Source organism: Pelobates fuscus, chromosome 1, assembly GCF_036172605.1.
Source record: "Pelobates fuscus isolate aPelFus1 chromosome 1, aPelFus1.pri, whole genome shotgun sequence".
In the NCBI taxonomy this organism is placed as follows: domain Eukaryota; kingdom Metazoa; phylum Chordata; class Amphibia; order Anura; family Pelobatidae; genus Pelobates; species Pelobates fuscus.
The window spans coordinates 397759503-397772043 of NC_086317.1; positions in this window are offsets into that span (position 1 = coordinate 397759503).

Genomic DNA, 12541 nt, shown 5'->3' on the forward strand with positions numbered 1-12541 from the left:
ACTTTTTATTGCTAGAACAGTCCAATATACGTATCAACAGAGCTTGCGTAATACAAAACTTGCTTTAGCTTAGTGAAAGACTAAGTAAATTTTAACTCTTTCAACCCCTCCTTTTATTCTGAAAGAATTATTATTATTATTTTGTTATTTATATAGCGCCAGCAAATTCCATAGCCCTGTACAATGGGTGGACTAACAGACCTGTAATTGTAACCAGACAAGTGAACGCACAGGAACAAAGGATTCAGGGCCCTGCTCAATGAGCTTACATTCTAGCTAGAGGGAGTGGGGGTATAGTGACACAAAGGGTAGAAGTAGGGGTAACAAAGTAGGTTGTTAGAAAGCTATTCACTAAGGACTTAATAGGTTATTTTTGACAGTTGCAAGAGAGGAGTCATGAGGATATGATAGACAGAAGACATTAAAGTTGCGAAGTGTAAATCAGTAGGGTTTAATATGTGGGAATAGGGTCATCAGGATGTAACCGGGATGGACCCGTTAGCGTGTTTTGTGAGTAGTGTCTTCCCATAGGTTGGCTAAAAATCAACTGTAGAACGTAGTGCAACTTGGAAATGGATAGGATGGGGGTTAATAGTTAAAGAAAGGAGTAACTAAACCTAAACAAAGAGAATATGTCAAAAGATACTGTGACCCATGTCTGACCAGCTTGAGATCTGAGCGGCGACCCACTGAAGGGCAGGGTAATTGAGCTGTTGTCTGTTCTCACCTCTCTTGCTACTTGTTTTTTGCTCCATGTCAGCCCAATACTTTAGTGGCCATGAAAAACCCATATACCTCCTTGAGGGTGGGGAGTCACCTCAATCATGCAGACATCTACCCCTAGTTTTGGTGCAAGATAATTGTAATAATATTGAGGTCTGGAACCTTAACAAATTGCAAAAAAATATAAACATATGTTTCAGAAGTTTCAGCAAGCGTTTGAACACCCAGAAAATTAAATCGATCATATTAAATATGATCTAAAAAGGAAGATGATTAAAAAGCATGCAACAATCTTTCTACCAGTGTTACCTAGCAAATTGCCTATACCAAAGGTCTAATCTAAATCTCCTAGCAACCCTCGGTCTTGTCTCATTCTAGTCTGGACTTCCATTACAACTTGCAGATCATGTTGTATTGCTCGTTCTTATTAGTATTGTAAGTATATCATTGATCACCTACTATCTTACAGATCCCTGATTGGACTGCCAATGGATAGTCCAAGGCCGTTCTGGAGGGTGTTTTCTTGTAGGTTGTTTTTTTTCCCTGTGATTTTTGTAGGCATTTAGCAAAACAATGATATAGGAGGCATCCAGATCTAGCCTTTCACACTGAGAAAAGTCAAATGTTAGACAGAAAAATAAAATAAAAAGTGTTGGCAAAACAAAGAATTCTGCTATATCACACCCATATGAATGACATATTAAAACACCCTGACTAAGGTTACATACACTGCTCAAAAAAAAATAAAGGGAACACTTAAACAACACAATGTAACTCCAAGTCAATCACACTTCTGTGAAATCAAACTGTCCACTTAGGAAGCAACACTGAGTGACAATCAATTTCACATGCTGTTCTGCAAATGGGATAGACAACAGGTGGAAATTATAGGCAATTAGCAAGACACCCCCAATAAGGGAGTAGTTCTGCAGGTGGTGACCACAGACCACTTCTCAGTTCCTATGCTTTCTGGCTGATGTTTTGGTCACTTTTGAATGCTGGTGGTGCTTTCACTAGTGGCAACATGAGACGGAGTCTACAACCCACACAAGTGGCTCAGGTAGTGCAGCTCATCCAGGATGGCACATCAATGCGAGCTGTGGCAAGAAGGTTTGCTGTGTCTGTCAGCGTAGTGTCCAGAGCATGGAGCCGCTACCAGGAGACAGGCCAATACATCAGGAGACGTGGAGAAGGCCGTAGGAGGGCAACAACCTAGCAGCTGGACCACTACCTCCGCCTTTGTGCAAGGAGGAACAGAAGGAGCACTGCCAGAGCCCTGCAAAATTACCTCCAGCAGGCCACAAATGTGCATGTGTCTGCTCAAACGGTCAGAAACAGACTCCATGAGGGTGGTTTGAGGGCCTGGCGTCCACAGGTGGGGGTTATGCTTACAGCCGAACACTGTGCAGGACGTTTGGCATTTGCCAGAGAACACCAAGATTGGCAAATTCGCCACTGGCGCCCTGTGCTCTTCACAGATGAAAGCAGGTTCACACTGAGCACATGTGACAGACATGACAGAGTCTGGCGACGTCCTGGAGAACGTTCTGCTGCCTGCAACATCCTCCAGCATGACTGGTTTGGCAGTGGGTCAGTAATGGTGTGGTGTGGCATTTCTTTGGGGGGCCGCACAGCCCTCCATGTGCTCGCCAGAGGTAGCCTGACTGCCATTAGGTACCGAGATGAGATCCTCAGACCCCTTGTGAGACCATATGCTGGTGCGGTTGGCCCTGGGTTCTTCCTAATGCTAGCCCTTTATGTGGCTGGAGTGTGTCAGCAGTTCCTGTAAGACAAAGGCATTGATGCTATGGATGGGCCTGCCCGTTCCCCAGACCTGAATCCAATTGAGCACATCTGGGACATCATGTCTCACTCCATCCACCGACGTCACGTTGCACCACAGACTGTCCAGGAGTTGGCAGATGCTTTAGTCCAGGTCTGTGAGGAAATCTCTCAGGAGACCATCCGCCACCTCATCAGGAGCATGCACAGGCGTCGTAGGGAGGTCATACAGACACGTGGAGGCCACACACACTGCTGAGCCTCATTTTGACTTGTTTTAAGGACATCACATCAAAGTTGGATCAGCCTGTAGTGTGTTTTTCCACATTCATTTTGAGTGTGACTCCAAATCCAGACCTCCATGGGTTGAAAAATTTGATTTCCATTTTTTTTATTTTTGTGTGATTTTGTTGTCAGCACATTCAACTAAAGAACAAAGTATTTCAGAAGAATATTTAATTCATTCAGATCTAGGATGTGTTATTTTTGTGTTCCCTTTTATTTATTGAGCAGTGCACATTGAAGAACGTTACTGATACTGCACATTATTTGGTCTAATGAAAACAGGCTGGATAGGTATGTTAGAGGACACAACCAACACTAGATAGGCAATGCTAAAATGGTGAATAAACAACAATCAAGCTAGGTAAACAAACAGGTGACTTAGACACAGAGATAATAAGTAGCATGACACCTAAGGGGCACCCCAGGTAGTAACCTTTGATTAGACTGCACATGGTCAACAATGCTAGCTGCCTCTATGAGGCTGAATTAAGCTAAACAAACTGTATGACATATGGTACCATGTGTAGGGAATACTCAAAAGTAAAACAAAGAAAAAACATCATATTATGTGAAGGCATCAGAGGGGGAGTAATGTCGGTCTGCAGGCGTTCCAGTCCTAGTCATCGCATGCCCCTCTGGGGCATGTTATATACCCGTATCAGCCAGTCAGCAGTAGTAAGAGCCCAATCGTGGGCCGCAGGATCATCAGAGCAATGAGTGTAGTCGAATCTAGCTGCAGTTCCCAGGGCCTTGTCAGGTCGGGCACTCACGGTAGGGCTGGTTCAGAGAGTCTCTCAAACTGTGATATGCGCTTGGCTTCCCTGATGTTGTGCCTGCCCAGGTGCCTCCGCCATGTTTGCACATGCCTTCATCTTGGCGTCCTTCTCCGAGTGCGCAACAATGGTCTGCGGCAGGCCTGGACTCGAAGCCCATGCGGGGCATTGCTTTGGTGACACTCACTGACTCTGCTCCCCAGAAGTTGTCCAATATGTGAGCTGGCCTCAAAATCAAGCTGTGCAACTCTGATGATAGGGAGACATGCTGTCCCCTCTATGTTGGGTAAGTTGGAGCCGAGTTCATCCAATCCACCTCTGTCTTGTTGGGCCCCAGGAGCCCCTCTGGTGTGGACAGTGTTCAACCCTACAGGTCCAATTCAGGGGAACGAGGCTATTGCAGGATAGCTGCCTCTGAGCGCCCACTGATCAGGCAATTGTCCACCTTTCCAGTCTGGAGCATACTAGGCTGCATTAGTCACAGTGGGGTGAGCAAGTTCGTGGTAGGTCGCTAGTCGCTGTTTTGCTTATCAAGTAGGTCAGTAGACTACTCCTTCTTGTAATTTGGATGTATCGAGCAAGAGAGATTTACAAAACAGCAGATTTTGTCAGTGTAGTGGAGGAGCTCTCACTAAATGCATCTCTCCACCCTGACAGTCAAGCCCCCACCATCACATTTTACTATTTTTGTATGTGACGTAAGTTGAGAACATTTCATGATATTTTTATTTTTATTTTTTTTAATTCTTTATTTTTCTGTACTCGGTGGTACAAAAAGATGACATCTGACATTTCAGCGTAATTTCAAACTTTCAACTGTCAAGCATGTAACTCTAACATATGTTCTAACATCATTGGAGGTGATTAACAGGGTGTGCTTAGAAATGTGTTTGGCGGGTACATTTTTTTTGGGGGGGTCAGGTTAGGTGACATGCCCAGAGCTCGTAGCATGTTGGCAAGTTTTGTGTTAGTGCTTGTTGCACTCCTGGGATACTACAAGCTAAAGGTTAAAGGTGTGCTCCTGTAGGTTCAGGAGGACGCAGTGCTGCATTGGAGCTTGTTCGTGCGTATTATCAGGTTGGTTGTTGTGTGGTAGTGGTGCCAGGGTGTATACGCCTTGTGGGCATTATGTGCAGTGCAAGAGACAAGTTTGTGCGAGTAGTGGTTTGTGTGGTGTTTTGTTGGTGGTCTGACATGCCCAAGTTTACCCCTGGCCTAGGTTGTGGTGGGGGGGTATTACAGACGCCATTCGTCTCTGGAAAGCCTGGTGGTTTGCGGCTAGTTGTTTGCTCGGCAGGGGGGAAGGGGGATGCAAGTCACGTGTGTAGAAACAGAATAAAATAAGTAGATAAGAGGGGGGGGAGACAAAGGGGAAAAGAACATTTTGTAACAGAATATGAATCTGTGGATTCTTCATTGGTCGGAATAAAAGTCCTGATAGACAGTTCGGGTATGGTGTCTAGGTAGCCATGGGGCTGAACCTAGGTAAGATTATCTCAGTTCCCGTCTTGGTTTAGGTATTTGGGGGTAGCAGGTTCTTCATCACTGGTCCGGTGGAGGTGCTAGCAGATTGGTCCCAGGTTGCATTGCAGTTGTCTTCTGTAGTGCAGTGTGGCCCCGGTTGGAGTCCCAGTGCAGTCAGGAAGGCCAGAGCTCCCATCGGGGTGGTGAGGTTGTGAGTGGTCCCCTCCTGATGGACGAGTAAAGAGCCAGTGTTGCCCCATCTGTAAGGTACATTTGCTTTACGTAGAGTGGTCGTCACAGCGCCAAAGGTTTTGCGTCTGAGCAGTGTGGCTCTGGTGAGGTCTTGATAAAAATAGAAGTTTTGCGTTCTCGAATTCTAGTGGCGTTTTGCCCTTCAGGGCAGTCATTATTTGAATTTTGTCGTGTATGGTGACACAGCGTAAGATGACGTCTCTGGGGGTATCGTGTGTGATGCGGACAGAGCTTGTGCAATGGCTTGTCAGGAGACTCTCTTTGGGATAAGACAGCACCTACCCCTATATCGGAAGCATCAACCTCAAGTATATATGGCAATGAGGGGACAGGATGCTGTAAAATAGGTGCAGAGGCGAACGTAGTCTTAAGAAAGTCAAAAGCCTGAAGTGCCTCGGTAGACCAGGCACGTGTATTGCCATCCTTTTTAGTCATACGAGTAATAGGTGCTACGATAGACGAAAAACCTTTGATAAAACGTCTATAATAATTAGAAAAACCCAGAAAACGCTGGATGGCTTTCAGACCTTGCGGCAGAGGCCATTCTATGACCGCAGCGAGCTTCTGGGGATCCATCCGAAAACCCTTAGCGGAAATCAAATACCCTAAAAACTGGACCTCGGATTGGTCGAATAGACATTTTTCTAGTTTGCAATAAAGACCATTAGCAAGAAGGGTCTTCAGAACTGTCGTAACATGTCTGTGATGAGTGTGTAAGTCTGTAGAATATATTAAAATGTCATCCAAGTACACAATAACAAATGAGTGAATAAAGTCCCTTAAGACATCATTAATAAATTCTTGGAATACTGCTGGGGCATTGCAAATGGCATGACGGTATACTCATAATGACCTGACCTAGTGTTAAAGGACCACTCTAGTGCCAGGAAAGCATACTCGTTTTCCTGGCACTAGAGTGCCCTGAGGGTGCCCCCACCCTCAGGGACCCCCTCCCACCCGGCTCTGGAAAGGGGAAAGGGGTAAAAACTTACCTTTTTCCAGCGCTGGGCGGAGAGATCTCCTCCTGCTCTCCTCCTCCGATCCTCCTCTTCTCCTCCCCGTCGGCTGAATGCGCACGCGCGGCAAGAGCTGCGCGCGCATTCAGCCGGTCACATAGGAAAGCATTCACAATGCTTTCCTATGGACGCTGGCGTGCTCTCACTGTGAAAATCAGAGTGAGAAGCACGCAAGCGCCTCTAGCGGCTGTCAATGAGACAGCCACTAGAGGACATAGGGGGAAGGCTTAACCCATTCATAAACATAGCAGTTTCTCTGAAACTGCTATGTTTATGAAAAAATGGGTTAACCCTAGAAGGACCTGGCACCCAGACCACTTCATTAAGCTGAAGTGGTCTGGGTGCCTAGAGTGGTCCTTTAAAGGCTGTCTTCCATTCGTGGTCCTTTTTATACGTATCAAATTGTATGCTCCTCTAAGATCTAATTTGGTGAATACCGTAGCATGTTTGAGCCTGTCAAACAATTCTGTTATTAATGGTATAGGGTAAGCATTTTTGATGGTGATTTTATTAAGACCTCTATAATCAATGCAAGGTCTTAAATCACCTTCTTCCAGCCGGAGAAGAGGATCTCCTAATAAATCCCTTGTCTAATGATTCTTTAATGTACTCCTCGATGACACGGTTTTCTTGAACCGATAGAGGGTACACCCTGCCCTTGGGAGGTATAGTGCCAGGCAACAAGTCAATAGCACAATTGTAGGGTCTGTGAGGCGGTAATTTGTCAGCCTCTCTTTTATCAAAGACAGTCTTTAAAGATAAATACTGAGAGGGTATAGCCGTAGACAAAGGAGGAATGGTAGGAACATTAATAGAATTCACAGGCGTGACTTCAATAGTACATGACTCATGGCAGGCTTCACTCCATGATTTTATCTGCCCTGTCTCCCAGTCAAAAATGGGATTGTGGGCACGTAACCATGGATACCCTAACACCAACTGTGAAGAGGGAGAGGTGATGACCTGGAACCGAATGGTTTCATAGTGTAGAACCCCTGTGTACATGTGTAGCGGTGCAGTCTCGTGAGTAACAACTGGAGATATCAATGGTCTACCATCTATGGCCTCAACGGCCAAGGGTATCTCCTTCTCCCTGATGGGAATATTGTTTTTCTTTACAAAACCAGAGTCTATAAAATTCTCAGCTGCCCCAGAGTCAACCAGGGCGTATATATTTTCAACTATACAACTCTCTCCCATATGTAAAGAAACAGGGAGAAGCAGTCGGTTAGGAGGCAATGTAGGAGACTTAGAAATCACACCCAAGGCCAGTCCCCTATAAGGTCTTAGGTGCGAGAGTTTTCCGGGAGCAAAGGACACTCCTTTACCATATGGTCTCTCCTACCACAATATAGGCAGAGTCCCTCCCTTCTCCTATGTAATTTTTCATTATCAGAGAGTTTGGCAACCCCTAATTGCATGGGTTCCTCTTCAGATACTTTTACACTCTCCGGTGTATTAACTCTGGGGTGAATAGGTGTAACAAAACGTCTATTCCTGTTCTTGGTATAGAGCCTGTCACGAATCCTATTATCTATATCGATGAGGTAGTCAATAAGGTCCTCTAAGGCAAAAGGAAGCTCCTTAGCTGCTACCTCATCCAATATAGAGTCTGATAAGCCTTCCATGAAGGCAGTAGTTAACCCATTGTTGGTCCAATCGACCTGTGAGGCAAGGGTACGAAACTGTATAGCGTAATCAGCCACAGACCTAGAACCCTGTTTAACCCTCATTAATGCTCTCGCGGCATTCTTAGACCTTTTCATAGTATCAAAAGTTCTGCGAAAAGCTGTAGGGAAACTGTGAAAGTCATGCACCATAGGTCCATTAGCCTCCCAAATAGGGTTTGCCCATTCAAGTGCTTTGTCGGTAAGTTGGTGCATAAAGAACCCAACTTTAGACCTCTCTGTGGGAAATGAACGTGGATACATCTCAAAATGAAACTCTATTTGGTTAATGAACCCTCTGCATGTCTTAGAATCCCCTCCATACCTAGGAGGAGGCGTTAAATGGGCCGTAGCATTAGGCACAGTCGATACTTCAGGAAGCAGGGGTGTAGGAGGGTTAGGTGCGGTTGCTGGAATGGTTCTAGCTAAGAGCGTCTGGAGAGCCTGAGCTATCTGAGCCATACGGTGATCCTGCTCTACAAATCTAGCCTCATGGGACGCCATCTAAATCTGCGGGGTCCATGGCCCTATCGTAATGTAACGAGTATATACCCCTACACGCAGGATCCAGCCAAACAGAAGACAGCACAGAGGAGAGATACGTCTACCGGACCTTAGAGTGGCCGGACTCGACGTAATAGGAGAAGACAGAGTCAGGAACAATCCGAGGTCAAGGGCACAAAGAGACAGCGTAAACGAAAACAGCCGGGGTCTGGTACACAGGAATCAGCAAGCCGGCAAACAGTACAGACAAGGATAAAGCGAAAACGTAGTCAGAATACAAAGCCAAGGTCAAATACGGAGAAACACAACTGAACACAACCAGCACTAAAGGGAACTGTAGCAGAAACCACGATAGGGCAAGGAACTAAGGGAAAAGGGTGAGTATAAGTAGCCTTCAAACTAATGTGATTGGCTCCTGTCACTTCCACACCCCCAACAGGTAAGTGTATGGGGTGATTGGCATGACAGGAGCCAATGGGAGCCTTTTTGCAATTTAGGCTCCCACTGTCTCTTTAAGAGCGCGCCCGAGACTCGCGGCGCGCTCTTAGCTGCAGGCAGGACACGTGACCGCATCTCGCGGTCACTGCCCGTCTTCCTGTTAGGAGAGTCGGATGAGCCGCGCGCAGCTCGTGCAGCCGCAGGACCGCGCGCGGCTTGAAGAGAGGACCGCGGCCGGCCCCCGGATAAGGTAAGTACCGCTACAGTCTGTGACTGTTTGCATGTCTTTTTTGATCAGGGCCATGTCAGCAGCCAGTAGCTTCTGTATGTCTGCCAGGAGCTTTTTTAGATCCCCTTTAGTGGTGGGAGCTGAGTCCTCTGGCGAGGACTGGGGATTCAAAAGCCCCATCTGGAGTTGCTGAGTGTCTGGGGTCGTTCTTCCCTCTATTTCTGGGACAGGAGCCATTTTTGGCGGGTGGTCCGCTTGTGTCAGTGTGATATGTGCTGGTCTCAGCAGCATTTCCCCAATGTCCCTACCTTGGTAGCTGTCGTCTGCGGTAGCCTTAGGAGTGCGGCGGCCCATGGTTGGCGTGTCCGGCGGGGAGTATGCTGGGTAGTCTCGGCCCTCTCATTAATCCGTTCGCCCCGTCGTCGTGATGCCGGGTAACTAGTTTGTTTGGGCCGATGGTCCCTGTGTGGGGTGATATTAGCTCATGATATTTATTTTGACATTCTTTATTTTTGTTGCAACTTGTTAATGGTACAGTTTTAACATTGGTATTTGACACATTGTAACAAGCTTTAATAAACTCAATGAACCCTTATGTCATTCGGGATTTATCAAAAATTTGTATTTGTCAGTAGGATAGGGTCAGTCTTTGCAGAGAGGGTCAGTCGGGGTCCCTGGGCAAGTCAAGCTGGGCTCTTAGTGTTGGGCCTGCTGCTGTGGCATTGTTTATGCGACCTGCGTTAGCTAGGGTTTGGCCACGAGATCGTGCGGGCATGTGTATTGATCTTTAGGCTGTGTGTTGTGGCTATGCTTCTCTGGTTGGGTGTGTCCCCTCGCAGCATGCCAGGGGGGGAGGGGGCATGCTCCTTCTTGCGAATATTCCCCCTGGGTGATCTTTGACGTGCCAACTGTCACAGCCGTCTATATTTCTTGATGGGAACAAGAGCGTTGGGGTCTTCAAGTGTTTGGTGGTCCTTCGCCTTTGCGTTAATCCGTTTGGCTATTGTGCCTACCGGTCTTGGTGCCCTGGTTGCAGGGTCGGGGTCCTGTCTAGCTGTGTCACCCTCCGTCCTCCCCCCTGTCGCCCTTGCCCATGTCTGGTGGCGGGTCCCTCCGGGGAAGGTCTCCAGTTCCCCGTCCGGCCTCCTGAGTGTGGTTTCATCCGCATATGACCTTGTCTCCTCTCTAGTCTTTGTTCACCTATGTCTCGGTCTCTATTTGAGCGTGTGTCCCCAGATCCAGACCGGGGAAGGGTCGCCGTTTGGTGCTACTGGTCTGGTCTGCCCTGGTAGGGGTGCAATATTCCTGCCCCCTGAGTACTGTGTTTTCGGGGGTACTCCAACAGGTCAGTTGTCATGTATCAGTCTAGGGTTTGTTCCTATGTATTAGGGTGCGGGAGTGGGGCGGGGTGGGGTGCGGGAAAAGAAGAGTTTTACGCTGCCGCGGTCCAGCCCTTTCCTGCTCTACTCGGCCTCCTCCCTAGGCCCTGGACGGGCGGCCTCTGGTCGCCCCCTTCCCTGGTCGGCTACATGTGTAATCCATGGCGCCCACAGGCGGGTGCAACGTTTTTGTGTTCCGCAGAGCTCCGCAGTGAGGGACTCCATTGCATCGAGCTCATCAACCTTGTCCATCCACTGTGAGATGGTGGGGATGACCGATTTCCATCTGGCAGGGATTAGACTTTTGGCTGCATTAAGGAAATGCCTAATGAGCGTTTTCTTGTAGCGCCCTATTGGCGTCTGAGTGTGATTGAGTAGCATAGGGTGAGGTTCCATGGGGATGTCCGTGTCTAAGATTTCAGTGAGTTTGTCGTGGATCTGCTGCCAGTAGGTGGTGATCCGAGGGCAAGACCACCAAATGTGCAAGTTTGTCCCCTCAGCGGTTTCGCATCGCCAGCGTGTGTTGTTGGATGTGATGCCCATGGCATGTAGCCTTGCTGGGGTCCTATACCAGCACATCAGGATTTTATAATTAAGTTCTTGCATTTTGAAGCTGAGTATTCCTTGGTGAGAGAGGGCATGTATTTTCTTCCACTGCTGTTCCGTTAGAGTGACTCCCGTTGCCTGTTCCTACTTTGAGTGGAAATATGCTGGTGGCCCCTCGTCTGCCACTAGGAGCATAGCGTATAAGGTTGAGACGCCGCGGGGTGGATGTTCTCCCCTAGAGCATAGCGTTTCAAACTGAGTGAGGTTTCTGTGGACTTGGTGTTTCCCCTGTAGTGTAGCATAATATCGGTGTACCTGGTAATATCTGAATCGTAAGATGCCTGTCGCTATTGTCTGGTTTAACATGTCCTCTAATTGCCTCAATTCGTTGTTCGCACACCATGCTTGTAGGTGCTGTGCTGCTCTCCCTCCAAAGCCCTCGATGTCTCTCTGCGACAGACCGCCTGCCAGTTGTGTATCACTGGGGTCAGGGGTGTCTGTTGGTTGTAAGTTGTAGCTTTAATCGTATTTTTGTCCGTGTTCTCAGCATCGTGCCTATGAATGGGTGTTCCCTGTCGCACATCAGGTTTTGTGTCCATACCATCGATGGGATGCGCCCCCAGTTTGGGTCCGCTCCATGTGGACCCATTGTTTTTCCGTGCTGAGTACGTGCCAGTCTATGATCCTCAGGAGATGGGTAGCTTGGTGGTATCTTTGTAGACGGGAGGGCTGTCCCTCCTCGATGTCTCGGGAGGATAAGTTGCGCCTTTTCTACTCTCGGAGGACCTGCCGCCCACACGAACTTCAGTATCGCTGAACCCAGGGAGTTGAAGTAGGCCTGTGGAATCGTGATCGGGATGGCTTGAAAAAGATATAACAGACGTGGCAACAAGTTCATCTTCACTGCGTTTTTCCTCCCAACCCACGATACACACAGGCGTCCCCATCTAAGCATGTCCGCTCGGAGCGTTTGGAGAAAATTCTCTTGGTATAGCCGTGTCAGATCCTTGGTCAGCCAAATACCGAGGTATTCTACACGTTGCTGGCACCATTTGAAGGGAAACTCCGTTGTCAGCCGTTCAACCAGTTCGGGGGGCAGAGACAGGGGAAGGGCCTCCGACTTTCTCCACATTGAGTTTTAGGTTAGAGATCTTTCCGAACCTGTCAAATGCAGTTAGTAAGTTGGGCAGAGTGACCAGTGGGTTACTCACGAAGAAGAGGAGGTCGTCCACATAGGCCGCCACCTTATCGCCATGGGTGACCCCCGTGATGCCCCAGTCCCGTCTGACCGCCTCGAGAAATGGTTCCAGAGAGAGGGCAAACAGAAGGGAGGACAATGGGCACCCCTGGCGCGTCCCGTTACCTATCTTGAACATTGTGGACAGGACCCCATTGATGCGTAATTGTGCAGTCGGGGCCGTGTACAAAGCAGAGATCCAATGAAGTATGTTAGGTCCGAACCCCATTGCCCGCAGCATATCTA